Source organism: Balaenoptera borealis (genome assembly GCF_965194805.1).
Source record: "Balaenoptera borealis genome assembly, chromosome: X".
NCBI lineage: Eukaryota > Metazoa > Chordata > Mammalia > Artiodactyla > Balaenopteridae > Balaenoptera > Balaenoptera borealis.
This window is the reverse complement of record NC_138881.1, coordinates 65,717,831-65,735,983: the sequence shown is the minus strand read 5'-3', so window position 1 is coordinate 65,735,983 and position 18,153 is coordinate 65,717,831. Positions and strand designations below refer to the sequence as shown.

Below are 18,153 nucleotides of genomic sequence, written 5' to 3'. Positions count from 1 at the left end.
CGTTTTGTCTAGTTCATATATACTGCTATCTGTTCTCTTATTGTGACTATGAAAGTAGGCTACTAAAATACAACACGATTAAATCTATGTTAACAATTTTTTCTTTGTTCTTATAAATAAGCCAAAAGGAAATAGATCCCCATCAGCAGAACTGATGGTTTTGTTTCACTAAAAATTGAAAACAATAATATTTATTCTAATTGCCAATTAATTTTTAAAAAGTGTATCAGGACCTCCCTGGCCATCCAGTGGTTAAGACTCCACGCTTCCACTGCAGGGGGCACAGGTTTGATCCCTGGTGGGGGAACTAAGGTCCTGCATGTCCCTTGGTGTGAACAAAATAAATAAATAAATAAATAACAAAACCAAAAATCTATCACAAAAAAGTATCTATGTTGATGAGTGTTCTAGGGTTTTTGCCTTTCTTTCCTTGGATACAATGTAGGACATAGATGATAGAAGATTAGATAGATTGGTAGATAAGATAATAGAAGACAACTGCTTATTTATCTCAAGTGAGGCTAAGTAAACATTGGCCACTAGAGGGCAGTAGAAGATCAGAATGGGCAGAAACGTGCTGGCTACAGATAGGATCAGTAATTTGACTGTGAGAGCAACTGAAAGAAACTTCCTGACACATCACTTTGGCCCTGAGGAAGAGCCCTGGACTGACCTGAAGCGCAGTACAGGGTGGAGTCACAACTCAGAGACATAATAATATCGCTATACCTCAAAAGTTCTGAAATAGATAAGGAATTGAGCAATGTATTTAATGGTCTTAAGAAACAAACAGGAACAAGATTTAGGAATCCAAATCTCAGATTAAATTAGTTTTTTTAATCAGGTTATCAATGATAAAATCAAAGTTGTACTGAAATCCAAGCACAGATGAGGAAAGAATGAAATCAAGGTGAGGAAATAAATAGATTACTGGGCCATGCAGTGTTTTTCCAACACATTGTGAAAAGATGCCACCTCTTTTTGAAGCATTACCATGTCTAAATAACATCTAGGTAGATAAAGTTTAAAGAATGCAGCTCCTAGACATTTTTAGGCAACTTGATACTCTTATGCCCTCAGGTTCATGTCTAAGGAATAGTGAAATCTTTAAAGGGGTATCTTTTGTGAAAAGCTATAAAGAAGATGGACAGAACTCCATTGATGTGGGTTGCTAACCCAATGTTTCCACATAAATGTACCTAATGTTTAAAGCTATCCCCATCCCAATAATCAAACTATTGTGTTCAACTCCAAAAGTAGCAGGAACACAAAACTACAATATTAGTTTATATCAGAAAAGTTTATGTGCATTATCAGGAGTAAGCAGCAGGTAATGTGAGTGGAACCCATTATTGGCACCGGAAGACAGTTTATAGTAGACATTGGACAGACTGAGGTATTTTTTAGCTGCCAGAATCCACATCCATCCTAATAATATCCTCGTTTCCTTCTAGAGATTTACCTCTTCTCCATTATATTTAGTTTTTGCATGACAATGCTAAATGCACCCATCTCCCACTGTCCAAATCCATATCTCTGACTATGAGTGCTGAGAGGATCAAAAGGTTGGGCACATTACTTAATCTCTGTCAATCAAAACTCTTTTCCTGGACTTTAAATTTTGAAGAAAATAATAAATTCAGAATTCATATTTAGACATAATATTTTTTATAGAGCTGCAGCCACAGTGGTGGCAGTAATAGAACTGGCAAACTGGCAATAACTTTTGAATACGTGGATCCTTCTTAAAAGACAGGTGCTATAATTTTTATTTCCTGTTTCTCCCTTTTTCAGATCTTCCTAATCTATTAGCTTCTCATTAATACGTTGATCCTTCTGTATCATTTTGCTAAATTTCTTTTTGCTTAAGTTTGCCAAATTTTCTATCTGTTGTTTTTCATAAAGGACCTTAATAGAAGAATATTCTGAATGGAAGTGTCTAACACATTACTATAAACAAATTCACTTGTGGAAAGAGAAAGCATTTTATTATCTTGATCACATAAATTATAATAAGCACAGTCTTTATTATAAGCTGTTGTAATCAGTGTGCAGAATTTGTTCACTAATCTTTGATCAATGGAAAAGAGAGAGAAGATGACCCTTCACAATGTATGGCTTAATAGGCTGTGAACAATGAAACTCCTAGGGAATAATTCACATAGACTAAAATGTAAATGTCACCACATATAAATGCACAATATGGTAGCAATAATAGAAACGTCAACATGTAGTTGCAAAAATGCAATCAAATTATACTCCTAATATCACCTGATTTGTGCATCTATAAAAGTCAGATAATGTCTTGAATGAGTGAATTCCAATGGGGAATGAGGAGGTCTGTTATCATTAATATGTTGAACCAACCTTAAGATAATACTGTAGTATGGAATTCAGGCTATTCTGTAGGTAAGCTTAGGAATACAAGTGTCTAGTAATATTGGGAGAAGGTGGAAATGGTCAAAAAGTTCCAAAAAAATCATTGTTTCCCTGGGTATGAGGTAAGTTAAGTCACTGTACAATGTTACTTGGTCTCAGACCTGGACCCATTAAATGCCATAGAACAGTGTATTAAAGGAGTTTATATCATGGTCGGGAGTGTTATACATCATAAAATTAATATCCCCTGCACAAAAATAACTTATATGATGACTATATATACCACATGTGAAAGACAATCACTGACGGGAAAACAAAGGTTGCTTAACATACATGACATTTATATGTAGAAGTTTATTCCTGCATGAGTGAACCACATATAAACAAACTTAAAATTTCAAAACAAAACTAGAAAAAAAAATCTAAAATTCCTAAAAATTTTACCATTAGAAATACAAACTTGGGAGCCTAACAGAAACAGATTAAGAGTAATTTTAGGAAATCAGTAAGATGGCAGAACATGAGTTTTAGCACTCATCGACCTATAGAAACACTGATTTTGAAACCACCCATGAATATGAATACTTTTGTGGGGACCTGGGAGTCGAGTAGAGAAGTTCCAGCATGCAAATGAAGCAAAAAGTCTGAAAACAGACATATTGAAGAGGGTAAGAAAAACAGTTTCACTTTACCTGTGTCACCTTCTCCCCCAGGAAAGCACAGTGCATTGCCAAGAGATACTTACTTGGCCTGTGACAGCTCCCACAGGATAGATGAAAGTGAGAACACAGTGGGTTCCTGGCTTTCCATGCTATGCAGGACACTGCCAAGTGACACAGTTCTTTCTCCCTCAAATAAGAATACTGAGAGGATTGGCAAGACTGGATAGCTTAAGGGAAGCTAGGAGAAGAAAAAAGTGTCGGGGTTCACAGTAACTGGGCACAAGACTCAACAAAGGAGAATGGATTCTATTAACATCTTTGCAGACTCCATCCAAGAGACCGTCTCATAAACCTCATAAAATGTATCACTAGCAGATCCACCTCCAACAAGGCTATGTGCATCTCAAGTACTTCCCTTCCATAAGCAGTGCTCCACATATGTCAGCATCTGCAGATCGTGCATGTGCATTTGCAGACATTGTCTAGGAAAAATAAACAGAAGGTTCTCATCGTCTGGCCTGGATTTGGAACATCAAGAGAAAGTGTAAAATTTTAAGATTTAACCCTCAAAAGGCAATGTGAGGAAGAGAGGACGTATCCATAGAAACAGTCTGAGAGAATTCCAAAATACCTAGGTGACTGGTGAAGGTCTTTTGTCCCTGAAACCAGTTGGTAAATTTTGGAACAAGTAACTACATCTTCAAATGTAAACATAGCACCTCAGGATTTAAAGAAACAGGAAAAAGAAAAAGAAAAAAAAAGGAAACATGACAACACCAAAGGAACACAATTATTTTCCAGTAACCAAATTCAAAGAAATGGAGATCTATGAATTACCTGACACACAATTCAAAGAGTTGTTTCAAGGAAGCTCAGCAAGCAACAAGGAAGCAAAGATAAACAACTCAAATAAATAAGAAAAAAAATACATGAAGAAAATTATAAGTTCAACAAAGAGATGGAAATTATAAAAAAGAACCAACAAATTTCTGGATCTGAGGAATAAATGATCAAACTAAAAAATGGAGCAAAGAGCTTCAAAAGTAGACTCAATCAAACATAAGAGAGAATCTATAAACTCAACAAGAGGTCATTTGAGGAGGTTGGAGAAAAGATGGCAGAGTAGAAGGACTTGAGCTCACCTTTTCTCACAAAACACCAAAGTCACAACTAACTGCCAAACAACCATCAACAAAAAGAATGGGACCTAACAAAAAAGATATTCTACTTCCAAAAACAAAGATGAAACCACAACAAGATGGTAGGTGGGGTGCATTCACGATACAATCAAATCCCATACCCGCCAGGTGGGTGGCGCAAAAACTGGAAAATAATTATATCGCAGAGGTTCTCCCACAGAAGTGAGAGTTCTGAGCTGCACGTCAGACTCCCAAGCCTGGGAGTCTGGAATCAGGAAGAGGAGTCTCCAGATCATTTGGCTTTGAAGGCCAGCAAGGCTTGATTTCAGGACTTCCACAGGTCTGGAATAAACAGAAACTCCACTCTTGGAGGGTGCACACAAGTTCTCATGTGCACCAGGAACCAGGGAAAAGGCAGTGATTTCAAAGCGGCCAGGGTCAGACATACCTGCTGGTCTTGGAGGGTCTCCTGGGAAAGTAAGGGGTGGCTGTGGCTTACTAGGAACAAGGACACTGGTGGCAGAGGTACTGGGAAGTACTCATTGGCATGAGCTCTCCTGGAGGCCACCATTTTGACACCAAGACCTGGCCCCACCCAACAGCCTGCAGGCTCCAGTGCTGGTACGTCTCAGGCCAAACAATCAATAGGGTTGGAACACAGCACAATGCATCAGCAGACAGGGTGCCTAAAATCATCCTGAGTCCACAGACACATCTAAACACACCTCATGACACAGCCCTGCTCACCAGAAGAACAAGACCCAGCTCCACCCAAGTGGGTAGGCACGAGTCTCTCACACCAGGAAGCCTGCACAAGCCTCTTAAACCAACTTCACCCACCAGGGGGCAGAAACCAGAAGCAAGAGGAACTACAACCCTGTAGCCTGTGGAACAGAAACGGAAATCACAGAAAGTTAGACAAAATGATATGGCAGAGGAATATGTTTCAGACCAAGAAACAAGATAAAACACAGAACAACAAAGTGAAGAGGAGATATGCAAACTACCTGAAAAAGAATTCAAAGTAATGATACTAAAGATGACAAAAGATCTCGGGAAAAGAATGGAGACACAGACCAAGAAGATACAAGAAATATTTAACAAAGAGCTAGAAGATATAAAGAACAAACAAAGATGAATAATACAATAACTGAAGTGAAAAATACACTAGAAGGAATCAATCAATAGGAGAATAAATGAGGCAGAAGAATGGGTAAGTGAGCAGGAAGACACAGTGGTGGAAATCACTGTCATGGAACAGAATAAAGAAAAAAAGAATGAAAAGAATGAGGACATTTTAAGAGACCTCTGGGACAATGTTAAATGCACCAACATTCACATTATATGGGTCTCAGAAAGAAAACAGAGAGAGAAAGTGTCTGAGAAAATATCTGAAGACATAATAGATGAAAACTTCCCTCACATGGGAAAGGAAACAGTCACCCAAGTCCAGAAAGCTTAGAGAGTGCCATAAAGGATAAATCCAAGGAGGAACATGCCAAGACAAATATTAATCAAACTGACAAAAATTAAAGACAGAGAAAATATTAAAAAGCAACAAGGGAAAAGCAACAAATAACATACAAGGGAGTCCCCATAAGGTTATAAACTGAGTTTTCAGCAGAAACTCTCCAGGCAAGAAGGGAGTGGCACAATATATATGAAGTAATGAAAGGGAAAAACCTACAAACAAGAATACTTTAACCATCAAGGCTCTCATTCAGATTTGATGGAAAAATCAAAAGCATTACAGACAAGCAAAAGCTAAGACAATTCAGCACCACCAAACCAGCTATACAACAAATGCTAAAGGAACTTCTCTAGGTAGAAAAGAGAAGGACACAACTATAAAAAAGATAATTACAAATGGGAAAGCTCACCCATAAAGGAAAATATACAGTAAAGTTAGGAAGTCGAACACACACAAATACGATATCAAAACCAGCAATTGTGAGAGAGAAGGGCACAAATGCAGGATATTGTAAATGAATTTGAAACTAAAAAACAGCAACTTAAAAGAATCTTGTGTATATAACATGCCATAACAAAACGTTCTGCTAACCACAAACCAAAAATCTACAATAGTTACACACACACAAAAGAAAAAGGAATCCAAACACAAAACTAAATTTAGTCATCAAATCACAAAAGAAGAGAACAAACGAGGAAAGGAAGAAAAAAGACGTAAGAACAAATCCAAAAAATTTACAAAATGGCAGTAAGAACACACATATTGATAATTATCTTGAATGTAAATGGATTAAATGTTCCAACAAAAAGACATAGACTGGCTGAATGAATTCAAAAAAAGAAAAAAAAAGACATATATATGCTATCTTCAAAGGACCCACTTCTGATTTAGGTACACATACAGACTCAAACTGAGGGGATGGAAAAAGGTATTCCATACAAATGGAAGCCAAAAGAAAGCTGGAATAGCAATAATCATATCAGACAAAATTGGCTTAAAAATAAAGACGGTTACAAGAGACAAAGAAGGACATTGCATATGATAAAAAGGATCGATCCAAGAAGGAGATATAACAATTATAAATATATATGCCCCCAAAAAAGGAGCACCTCAATATATAAGGCAAATGCTAACAGTCATAAAAGGAGAAATTGACAGCAAGACAATAATAGTGGGGGATTTTTAACACCCTACTTTCATCAATGGACAAATCATCCAGACAGAAAATCAATAAGGAAACACAGTCCTTAAATGAAATATTAGACCAGATGAACTTAAGTGATATTCATAAAGCATTCCATCCAAAAGCAGCAGAATACAGCCATAAAAAGAAACGAAACTGAGTTATTTGTAGTGAGGTGGATGGACGTAGAGTCTGTCATACAGAGTGAAGTAAGTCAGAAAAAATAAAAACAAATACCATATGCTAACACATATATATGGAATCTAAAATTAAAAAAAAAATGTTATGAAGAACCTAGGGGCAGGATAGGAATGAAGACCCAGGCATAGAGAATGGACTTGAGGATATGGGGAGGGGGAAGGGTAAGCTGAGACGAAGTGAGAGAGTGGCATGGACTTATATATGCTACCAAATGTAAAATAGATAGCTAGTGAGAAGCAGCCACATAGAACAGGGAGATCAGCTCGGTGCTCTGTGACCACCTAGAGGGGTGGGATAGGGAGGGTGGGAGGGAGACACAAGAGGGAGGAGACATGGGGATATATGTATATGTATAGCTGATTCACTTTGTTATAAAGCAGAAACTAACACACCATTGTAAAGCAATTATACTCCAGTAAAAATGTTAAAAAAAAGGAGCAGAATACACATTCTTCTCAAGTGCACATGGAACATTCTCTAGGATTGATCACATACTGTGCCACAAAGTGAGCCTTGGTAAATTTAAGAAAATTGAAATCATAACAAGCAATTTTTCCAAACACAATGCTATGAGATTAGAAATAAACTTCAAGAAAAAATGTAAAAAACACAAGCACGTGGAGACTAAATGCAACTAAACAACCTATGGATCACTGAAGAAATCAAAGGAGAAATCAAAAAATACCTAGAGACAAATGAAAATGAAAACATGACAATTCAAAACCCATGGGATACAGCAAAAGCAGTTCTAAGAGGGAAGTTTCTAGCAATAAATTCTTACCTCATGAAACAAGAAAAATCTCAAATAAACAACCTAACTTTACATCTAAAGCAACTAGAGAAAAAAACAAAACCCAAAGTTAGTAGAAGAAAAAAAAATCATAAAGATCAGAGCAGAAATACATGAAATAGAAATGTGGAAAACAACAGAAAAGATTAATAAAACTAAAAACTCATTGTTTGAAAAGAGGAAAAAAACTGATAAACCTTTAGACAGACTTATCCAGAAAAAAAGGGAGAGGGCTCAAAGTAAAAAAAAAAAAAAAAAAATACAAATGAAAAACGAGAATTTACAGCTGACATCAAAAATAAAATAAAAAAAAATTACAAAGGATCATAAGAGAATACTACAAGCAACTATATGCCAATAAATAGGACAACCTAGAAGAAATGGGCAAATTCTTAGAAAGGTACAGTCTCCCAAGACTGTACCGGAAGAAATAGAAAATATGAACAAATCAATCACAAGTACTAAAATTGAAACTGTGATGTAAAAACTCCCAACAAACAAAAGTCCAGGACCAGATGGCTTTGCGGGCAAATTCTATCCAACTTTTAGAGAAGAGTTAACACCTATCCTTCTGAAACTATTCCAAAAAATTGTAGAGCAAGGCACACTTCTGACCTCATTCTATGAGGCCACCATCACCCTGATACCAAAACCAGACACATACACTAAATCCCCTACATATGAACGAGTTCCATTCCGAGAGCACGTTCTTAGGTCCAATTTGTTCATAAGTCCAGCAAAGTTAACCTAGGTACCAAAGTAACAATATCTGCTATATAGTACTGTACTGTAATAGGTTTATAATACTTTTTACACAAATAATACATACAAAAACACAAAAATAAAGAAAACATTTTTAATCTTACAGTACAGTACCTTGAAAAGTGCAGTGGTACAGTACAACAGCTGGCCTACAGGGGCTGGCATCGAGTGAACAGTCAGGAAGAGTTACTGACTGGAGGAAGGAGATGAGGTGGGAGATGGTAGAGCTGAAGGATCATCAGCAATAGGAGATGGAGGGCAAGCTGCAATTGCACTCACACCTGACGTTGATGGCACAGGTTCTGGTTCCTTATTGCATTCAATTCTATCTACCCTCTTGAAAAAACAATCCAATGATGTCTGGGTAGTTGCTCTTTTTTTCTTCTCATAAATGACATGGTAGCAATGGATTGCATTCTGAACGGCTGCTGCAACCTTCGTGTACTGTTCTATATACGGGTCTTGTGCCTCAAAAACTAACAGTGTCTCCTCAAATAAAGAAAATCCCCTTGCCACTTCCTGCATCATGAATCTCTTCAGTTCTTCAGTTACTCCTTCTTCCTATTGTCTCTCTTCATCCTTTTTCGGGACCTCCAATTCCATCAGGTCTTCATTAGTAAGCTCCTCGTGTTGCACAGCAAGGAGTTCAACATAGCCATCCTCTTGCAGATCTAGCTCCGGCTTCTCACTGAGGGTCACTAAGTTGCTGAAGACCTCTTTGGACTCCTCATCCACCTTCTCAAATCCACGAAAATCATGAACAAACTGCAGGCAAAATTTCTTCCAAACCCCATACATGGTGATGGCAATAACCACAAGTCAAGCCAAGTTAATGATTTTTTATGGCCTTGTAGATGTTATAGTCTTTCCAAAAGTGTCGCAAGGTTGTTCCTGATTTGTCACTCACTTTTACTGCCTGACAAAAAAGTGTGATGTAAATAATATTTCTTGAAAATCGCTATAACTCCCTTGTCCATAAGTTGGATGAGCGACGTAATATTTGGTGGCAGATATACTACTTTGATGTTGGGATAAAAGTCATCCATGAATGAGGGTTGGCCTGGAGCATTGTTGAGAAGCAAAAGAATGTTAATGGGACGTCCTTCTCCAAGAAGTATTTCTCTACCTCCAGGAAAAAGTGGTGGAAAAGCCAGTCCTGGAAAATGGACTGTGTAACACAGGCTTTGGGGTTACACTTACACACAACAGGAAGAGAACAATTGCCTATGTTTTTAAGGGCTCTTGGGTTCTCTGAATGATAAACTAAGAGAGGCTTCAGCTTCATATCACTGGAATCATTGTCACCAAACGAAAGAGTTAGCCTATCCTTTACTGCTTTATAGCCTGGCATCAACATTTCCTCCTTACTGATGTTTTTCCTGAAGTGCTTCAGCAAATTCCTGGGCATCTATGATATCTGCACTCACCGCCTCACCACTTACTTTCATGTTGTGATGGTTGGCCCTAGCCTTGAACCAATGAAACCAGCCATGGCTGGCATTAAAAAATGTGCCTTCTGATTCTTCACCTTGTTTCTTCTTCAAGTCTTCATAAAGGTTTCTAGCTTTCTCTTGAATCATCATTAAGTGGAGTGGGACTCGACAATGATGCTGATTCTGCATCCACACACTGAGAAGTTTCTCCATCTCCTCCATCATTTTTCCACGCTTCTTTGATATTACTGTTGATGTCATCAGCATAGCAGGCATCACATATTCAATGATCTTCTCCTTGTTCTTTAGAATCATGCTGATGGTTGAGCAATTCATGTTATAAGAACAAGTGATGGGAGGACCTTCAAGATGATGGAGGAGTAAGATGTGGAGATCACCTTCCTCCCCATAAATACATCAAAAATACATCTACATGTGGAACAACTCCTCCAGAACACCTACTGAACGCTGGCAAAAGACCTCAGACTTCCCAAAAGGCAAGAAATTGCCCACGTACCTCCTAGGGAAAAAGAAGAAACAGGGACAAAAGAATAGGGACAGGACCTGCATCACTGGGAGGGAGCTGTGAAGGAGGAAACGTTTCCACACAGTAGGAAGCCCCTTCACTGGTGGAGACGGGGGGTGCGCGGAGTGGGGGGCGAATCTTTGGAACCATGGAGGAGAGCACAGCAACAGGGGTACAGAAGGCAAAGTGCAGAGATTCCCACACAGAGGATCAGTGCCGACCAGCACTCACGAGCCTGAGAGCCTTGTCTGCTCACCCGCTGGGGTGGGTGGGGGCTGGTAGCTGAGGCTTGGGTTTCAGAAGTCAGATCCCAGGGAGAGGAATGGGGTTGGCTGTGTGAACACAGCCTAAAGGGGGCTAGTGCACCACAGCTAGCTGGGAGGGAGTCCGGGTAAAAGTCTGGACCTGCCTAAAGGAAAGAAACCCTTGTTTTGGGGTGCATGAGGAGAGGGAATTACTTCCCTGTCTGCCCACAGAAGGCAGAGCACTGCTTAAATGAGATCCAGTGATGGACGCAAGCCACAGCTATCAGTGTGCACCACAGAGATGGGCATGAAACGCTAACGATGCTGCTGAAGCCAACAAGAATCCTATGTGCAAGCACAGGTCACTATCCACAACTCCCCTCCTGGGAGCCTGTGCAGTCTGCCACTGCCAGGGTCCCATGATCCAGGGAAAAATTCCCCTGGATAATACATGGCACACCTCAGGCTGTTGCGATGTCACACTGGCCTCTGCTGCCATAGGCTCGCCCCACATTCCATACCCTCCCTCTCCCCAGCCTGAGTGAGCCAGACCCCCTAATCAGCCGCTGCTTTAACCTTCTCTTGTCTGGGGGAAGAACAGACGCCAGAGAGCAGCCTACACGTAGAGGGGGGGCCAAATCCAAAGCTGAACCCCAGGAGCTGTGCAAACAAAGAAGAGAAAGGGAAATTTCTCCAAGCAGCCTCAGGAGCAGCAGATTAAATCTCCACAATCATTTTGATGTACCCCACATCTGTGTAATACCTGAATAGACAATGAATCATCCCCAAATTGAGGCAGTGGACTTTAGAAGCAACTGTAGACTTGGAGTTTGCTGTATGCGACTGACTAGTTTTGGATTTATATGTTTATCTTAGTTTAGTTTTTATAGCTTGTTATCATTGGTGGATTTGTTTATTGGTTTGGTTGCTCTCTTCTTTTTTTTAAATTACTTTCTTTTATTTTTTATTTTAATAATATTTAAAAATTTTTCCTTTTAATTACTTTATTTTTCACTTTCTTTCTTTCCTTCTTTCTTTCCTTCTTTCTTTCTTTCTTCCTTCCTTCCTTCCTTCCTTCCTTCCTTTCTTTCTTTCTTTTTTGCTCCCTTTTCTTCTGAGGCATCTGGCTGACAGGGTATCTGTGCTCTGGGCAGCTGTCAGGCCTGAGCCTCACAGGTGGAAGAGCCGAGTTCAGGACATTTGATGACCAGAGACCTCCTGGCCCCACATAATATCAATTAGCAAGAACTCTCGCAGAGATATCTGTCTAAACACTAAGACCCAGCTCCACTCAACGACCAGCAAGCTACAGTGCTTGACACCCCATGCCAAATAACTAGCAAGAAAGGAACAGAACCCCACCCATTAGCAGAGAAGCTGCCTAAAATCAAAATAAGTTCACTGACATGCCAAAACACACCACCAGACTCGGTCCTGCCCACCAGAAAGACAAGATTCAGACTCATTCACCAGAACACAGGCACCAGTCCCCTCCACCAGGAAGCCTACACAACCCACTGAACCAACCTTACTCACTGGGGGCAGAAAACAAAAACAATGCTAACTACAAACCTGCAAGTTGCATAAAGGGGACCCCAAACACAGTAAGGTAAGCAAAATGAGAAGACAGAGAAATACACAGCAGATGAAGGAGCAAGGTAAAAAGCCAACAGACCAAACAAATGAAGAGGAAATAGGCAGTCTACCTGAAAAAGAATTCAGAGTAATGATAGTAAAGATATCCAAATCTTGGAAATAGAATGAAGAAAACACAAGAAAGGTTTAAAAAGGACCTAGAAGAACTAAAGAGCAAACAAACAATGATGAGCAACACAATAAATGAAATTAAAAATTATCTAGAAGGAATTAATAGCAGAATAACTGAAGCAGAAGAATAGATAAGTGACCTGGAAGATAAAATAGTGGAAATAACTACCGCAGAGCAGAATAAAGAATAATGAAAAGAATTCAGGACACTCTCCACGGTCTCTGGGACAACATCCAATGCACCAATATTCGAATTATAGGGGTGCCAGAAGAAGAAGAGAAAAAGAAAGGGACTGAGAAAATATTTGAAGAGATTATAGTTGAAAACTTCCCTAATATAGGAAATGAAATCAAGTCCAGGAAGCACAAAGAGTCCAATAGAAGGATAAATCAAAGGAAAAACACGCCAAGACACATATTAATCAAACCATCAAAAATTAAATACAAAGAAAACACTATAAATAGCCCCAAGGGAAAAGCAAAAAATAGCATACAAGGGATCACCATAAGGTTAACAGCTGATCATTCAGCAGAAACTCTGAAAACCAGAAGGGAGTAGCAGGGCATATTTAAAGTAATGAAAGGCAAAAGCCTACAACCAATATTCTACCTATCAAGGATCTCATTCAGATTTGATGGAGAAATTTAAATCTTACAGACAAGCAGAAGCTAAGAGAATTCAGCACCACCAAACCAGCTCTACAACAAATGCTAAAGGAACTTCTCTAGGCAGGAAACACAAGAGAAGGAAAAGAACTACAAAAACAAACCCCAAACAACTAAGAAAATGGTAATAGAAACATACATATCGATAATTACCTTAAATGTAAATGGATTAAATGCTCAAAGGAAAAGACACAGACTTGCTGAATGGATACAAAAACAAGAACCATATATATGCTGTCTACAAGAGACCCACTTCAAACCTAGGAACACATACAGACTGAAAGTGAGGGGATGGGAGAAGATATTCCCTGCAAATGGAAATCCAAAGAAAGTTGGAGTAGCAATTCTTATATTAGACTTTAAAATAAAGACTATTACAAGAGGCAAAGAAGGACACTGCAAAATGATCAAGGGATCAATCCAAGAAGAAGATATAACAATTGTAAATATTTATGGACCCAAAAGAGGAGCACCCCAATACATAAGGCAAATGGTAACAGCCATAACAGGAGAAATCGACAGTAGCACAATAATAGTAGGGGACTTGAAAATCCCACTTTCACCAATGGACAGATCATCCAAAATGACCATAAATAAGGAAACACAAGCTTTAAATGATGCATTAAACAAGATGTACTTGATTGATATATATAGGGCATTCCCCCCAAAGACAGCAGAATACACTTTCTTCTCAAGTGCTCATGGAATATTCTCCAGGATAGATCATATCCTGGGTCACAAATCACGCCTTGTCAAACTTAAGAAAATTGAAATCGTATCAAGTACTTTCCCAACCACAACGCTATGAGACTAGATAACAAAAACAGAAAAAAGCTGTAAAAAATACAAACACGTGAAGGCTGCAATATGCTGATAAATAACCAAGAGATCACTGAAGAAATCGAATAGGAAATCAAAAAATTCCTAGAAACAAATGGTAATGAAAACACAACAGCCCAAAACCTATGGGAGGCAGCCAAAGTAATTCTAAAAAGGAAGTTTATAGCAATACAATCCTACCTAAAGAAACAAGAAAAATCTCTAATAAAAAACATAACCTTACACCCAAAGCAATTAGAGAAAGAAGAAGAAGAAGAACAAAAAACCAAAGTTAGCAGAAGGAAAGAAATCATAAAGATCAGATCAGAAATAAATGTAAAAGCAATGAAGGAAACAATAGGAAATATCAAAAAAAGTAAAAGCTGGTTCTTTGAGAAGATATACAAAATTGACAAACCATTAGCCAGACTCAATAAGAATAAAAGGGAGAAGACACAAATCAACAGAGTTAGAAATGAAAAAGGAGAAGTAACAACTGGCAATGCAGAAACACAAAGGACCATGAAAGATGATGATCTCTCATGACTGGCACCTATATGCCAATAAAATGGACAAATTGGAAAAATAGACAAATTCTTAAAAAAGCACAACCTTCTGAGACTGAACCAGGAAGAAATAGAAAATATAAACAGAACAATAACAAGCACTGAAACAGAAACCATGATTAACACTCTTCTAACAAACAAAACCCCAGGACCAGATGACTCCTCAGGCGAATTCTATCAAACATTTAGAGAAGAGCTAAAACCTATCCTTCTCAAAGTCTTTCAAAATATAGCAGAGGGAGGAACACTCCCAAACTCATTCTACGAGGCCATCATCACCATGATACCAAAACCAGACAAAGAAGTCACATAAAAGAAAACTACAGGCCAATATCAATGATGAACACAGATGCGAAAATCCTCAACATAATACTAGGAAACAGAATCCAGCAGCACATTAAAAGGATCATACACCATGATCAAGTGGGGTTTATTCCAATAATGCAAGGATTCTTCAATATATGCAAATTAATCAATGTGATACACCATATTAACAAATTGAAGGAGAACAACCATACGATAATCTCAATAGACGCAGAAAAAGCTTTTGACAAAATTCAACACCCATTAATGATAAAAACCCTCCAGAAAGTAGGCATAGAGGGAAATTACCTCAACATAATCAAGGCCATAAATGACAAACTCACAGGCAACTTTGTGCTCAATGGTGAAAATCTGAAACCATATCCACTAAGATCAAGAACAAGACAAGGTCACCACATTACTCAACATAGTTTTGAAAGTTTTATTCACAACAATCAGATAAGAGAAAGAAATAAAAAGAATCCAAATTGGAAAAGAAGAAGTAAAACTCACTGTTTGCAAATGACATGATACTATACATACAGAATCCTAAACATGCTACCAGAAAACTACTAGAGCTAAATCAATCAATTTGGTAAATTAGCAGGATAAAAATTAATGCACAGAAATCTCTTGCACTCCTATACACTAACAAAATTTCTGAAAAAGAAATTAAGGAAACACTCCCATTTACCATTGCAACAAAAAGAATAAAATACCTAGGAATAAACCTACCTAAGGAGAAAACAGACCTGTGTGCAGAAAACTATAAGACACTGATGAAAGTAATCAAAGATGATACAAACAGATGGAGAGATACACCATGTTCTTGGATTGGAAGAATCAACATTGTGAAAATGACTATACTACCCAAAGCAATCTGCAGATTCAATGCAATCCCTATCAAACTATCAATGGCACTTTTCACAGAACTAGAACAGAAATTTCACAATTTGTATGGAAATAAAAAAGACCCTTAATAGCCAATGCAATCCTGAGAAAGAAAATGGAGCTGGAGGAATCAGGCTCCTGGTCTTCAGAATATACTACAAAGCTACAGTCATCAAGACAGTATGGTACTGGCACAAAAACAGAAATATAGATCAATAGGACTGGATACAAAGCTGAGAGCTAAATCCACACACATATGGTCACCTTATCTTTGCTAAAGGAGGCAAGAATATACAATGGAGAAAAGACAGCCTCTTCAATAAATGGTGCTGGGAAAACTGGACAGCTACATGTAAAAGAATGAAATTAGAACACTATCTAACCCTATACACAAAAATAAACTCAAAATGGAATAAAGACCTAAATATAAGGCCACACACTATAAAACACTTAGAGGAAAACATAGGAAGAACACTCTTTGACATAATTTACAGCAAGATCCTTTTTGACCCATGTCCTAGAGAAATGGAAATAAAAACAAAAATAAACCAATGGGGCCTAAAGAAACTTAAAATCTTTTGCACAGCAAAGGAAACAATAAAAAAGATGAAAAGACAACCCTCAGAATGGGAGAAAATATTTGCAAACGAAGCAACTGACAAAGGTTTAATATCCAAAATATACAAGCTGCTCATGTAGCTCAACATCAAAAAAAAAAAAAAAAAATCAACCCAATCCAACAATTGGCAGAAGACCTAAATAGACATTTCTCCAAAGAAGATATACAGATTGCTAACAAACACATGAAAGGATGCTCAACATCACTAATTATTAGAGAATTGCAAATCAAAACTACAATGAGATATCACCTCACGCCGGTCAGAATGGCCATCATCAATAAATCTACAAACAATAAATGCTGGAGAGGGTGTGGAGAAAAGGGAACCCTCTTGCACTGTTGGTGGGAATGTAAGTTGATATAGCCATTATGGAGAACATTATGGAGGTTCCTTAAAAAACTAAAAATAGAACTACCATATGATCCAGCAATCCCACTACTGGGCATATACACTGAGAAAACCATAATTGAAAAAGAGTCATGTACCACAGTGTTCATTGCAGCACTATTTACAATCGCCAGGATGTGGAAGCAACCTTAGTGTCCATCAACAGATGAATGGATAAAGAAGATGTGGTCCATATATATATAATGGAATATTACTCAGCAATAAAAAGAAACAAAATTGAATTATTTGTAGTGGGGTGGGTGGACCTCGAGTGTGTCATACAGAGTGAAGCAAATCAGAAAGAGAAAAACAAATACTGTATGCTAACACATATATATGGAATCTATAAAAAAAATGGCTCTGAAGAACTTAGGCACAGGACAGGAATAAAGACAGAGACGTAGAGAATGGATGTGAGGACATGGGGAGGGAGAATGGTAAGCTGGGAAGAAGTGAGAGAGTGGCATTGACATATATACACTACCAAATGTAAAATAGATAGCTAATAGGAAGCAGCCGCATAGCACAGGGAGATCAACTCAGTGCTCTGTGACCACCTAGAGGGGTGGGATAGGGAGGGTGGGAGGGAGGGACACACAAGAGGGAAGAGATATGGGGATATATGTATACGTATATAGCTGATTCTCTTTGTTATACCACAGAAACTAACACAACAATGTAAAGCAATTATACTCCAATAAAGATGTTAAAAAAAAGAGTGATGTGTAACATCATTTCCCCTTGCTCCACTCTCTCAATTATTTTCACTTTTGTTTCCATACACTAACAACAAAAATAAGAAAGAAAAATTAAGGAAATAATCCCCTTTGCCATCTCATCAAGAAGAATAAAATACCTAGGAATAAAAGTACCTAATGTAGCAAAAGACCTGTACTCCAAAAACTATAAGACACTGTTGAAAGAAATGAAAGATGATGCAAACATATGGAAAGACATACTGTGTTCTGACGTTGGAAGAGTCAATATTGTTAAAATGACTATACTAACCAAAGCAATTTACAGATGCAATGCATTCCCCATGCAATTACCAAGGGCATTTTTCCCAGAAATAGAACTGAAATCATAAAATTTGTATGGAGACACAAAAGACCGCAAATAGAAAGCAATCTTGAGAAGGAAAAGTGGAGCTGGAGGAATCAGGGTCCCTGAGTTAAGAGTATACTACAAAGCAATAATAATTAAAACAGTATGGTACTGGCACAGAAACATGTATACATGAATGGATCAGGATAGAAAGCCCAAAAGTAAACCCACACACCTATGGACAATTAATCTATGACAAAGGAAGCAAGAATATACAATGGAGAAAAGACAGTCTCTTC

The 18,153-nt window shown here is 38.1% G+C and overlaps 1 long non-coding RNA gene across 1 annotated transcript in view; it reads left to right on the top strand.

The window, feature by feature from the left end:
• Positions 1–16,625, top strand: part of LOC309620816 — a 224,136-nt gene extending 207,511 nt beyond the window's left edge. The window contains exon 2 of the long non-coding RNA XR_014239664.1: positions 7,471–16,625. This is a non-coding gene — a long non-coding RNA (uncharacterized lncRNA). The remainder of the gene's footprint in view (positions 1–7,470) is intronic.
• The last annotated feature ends 1,528 nt before the right edge of the window (positions 16,626–18,153 follow it).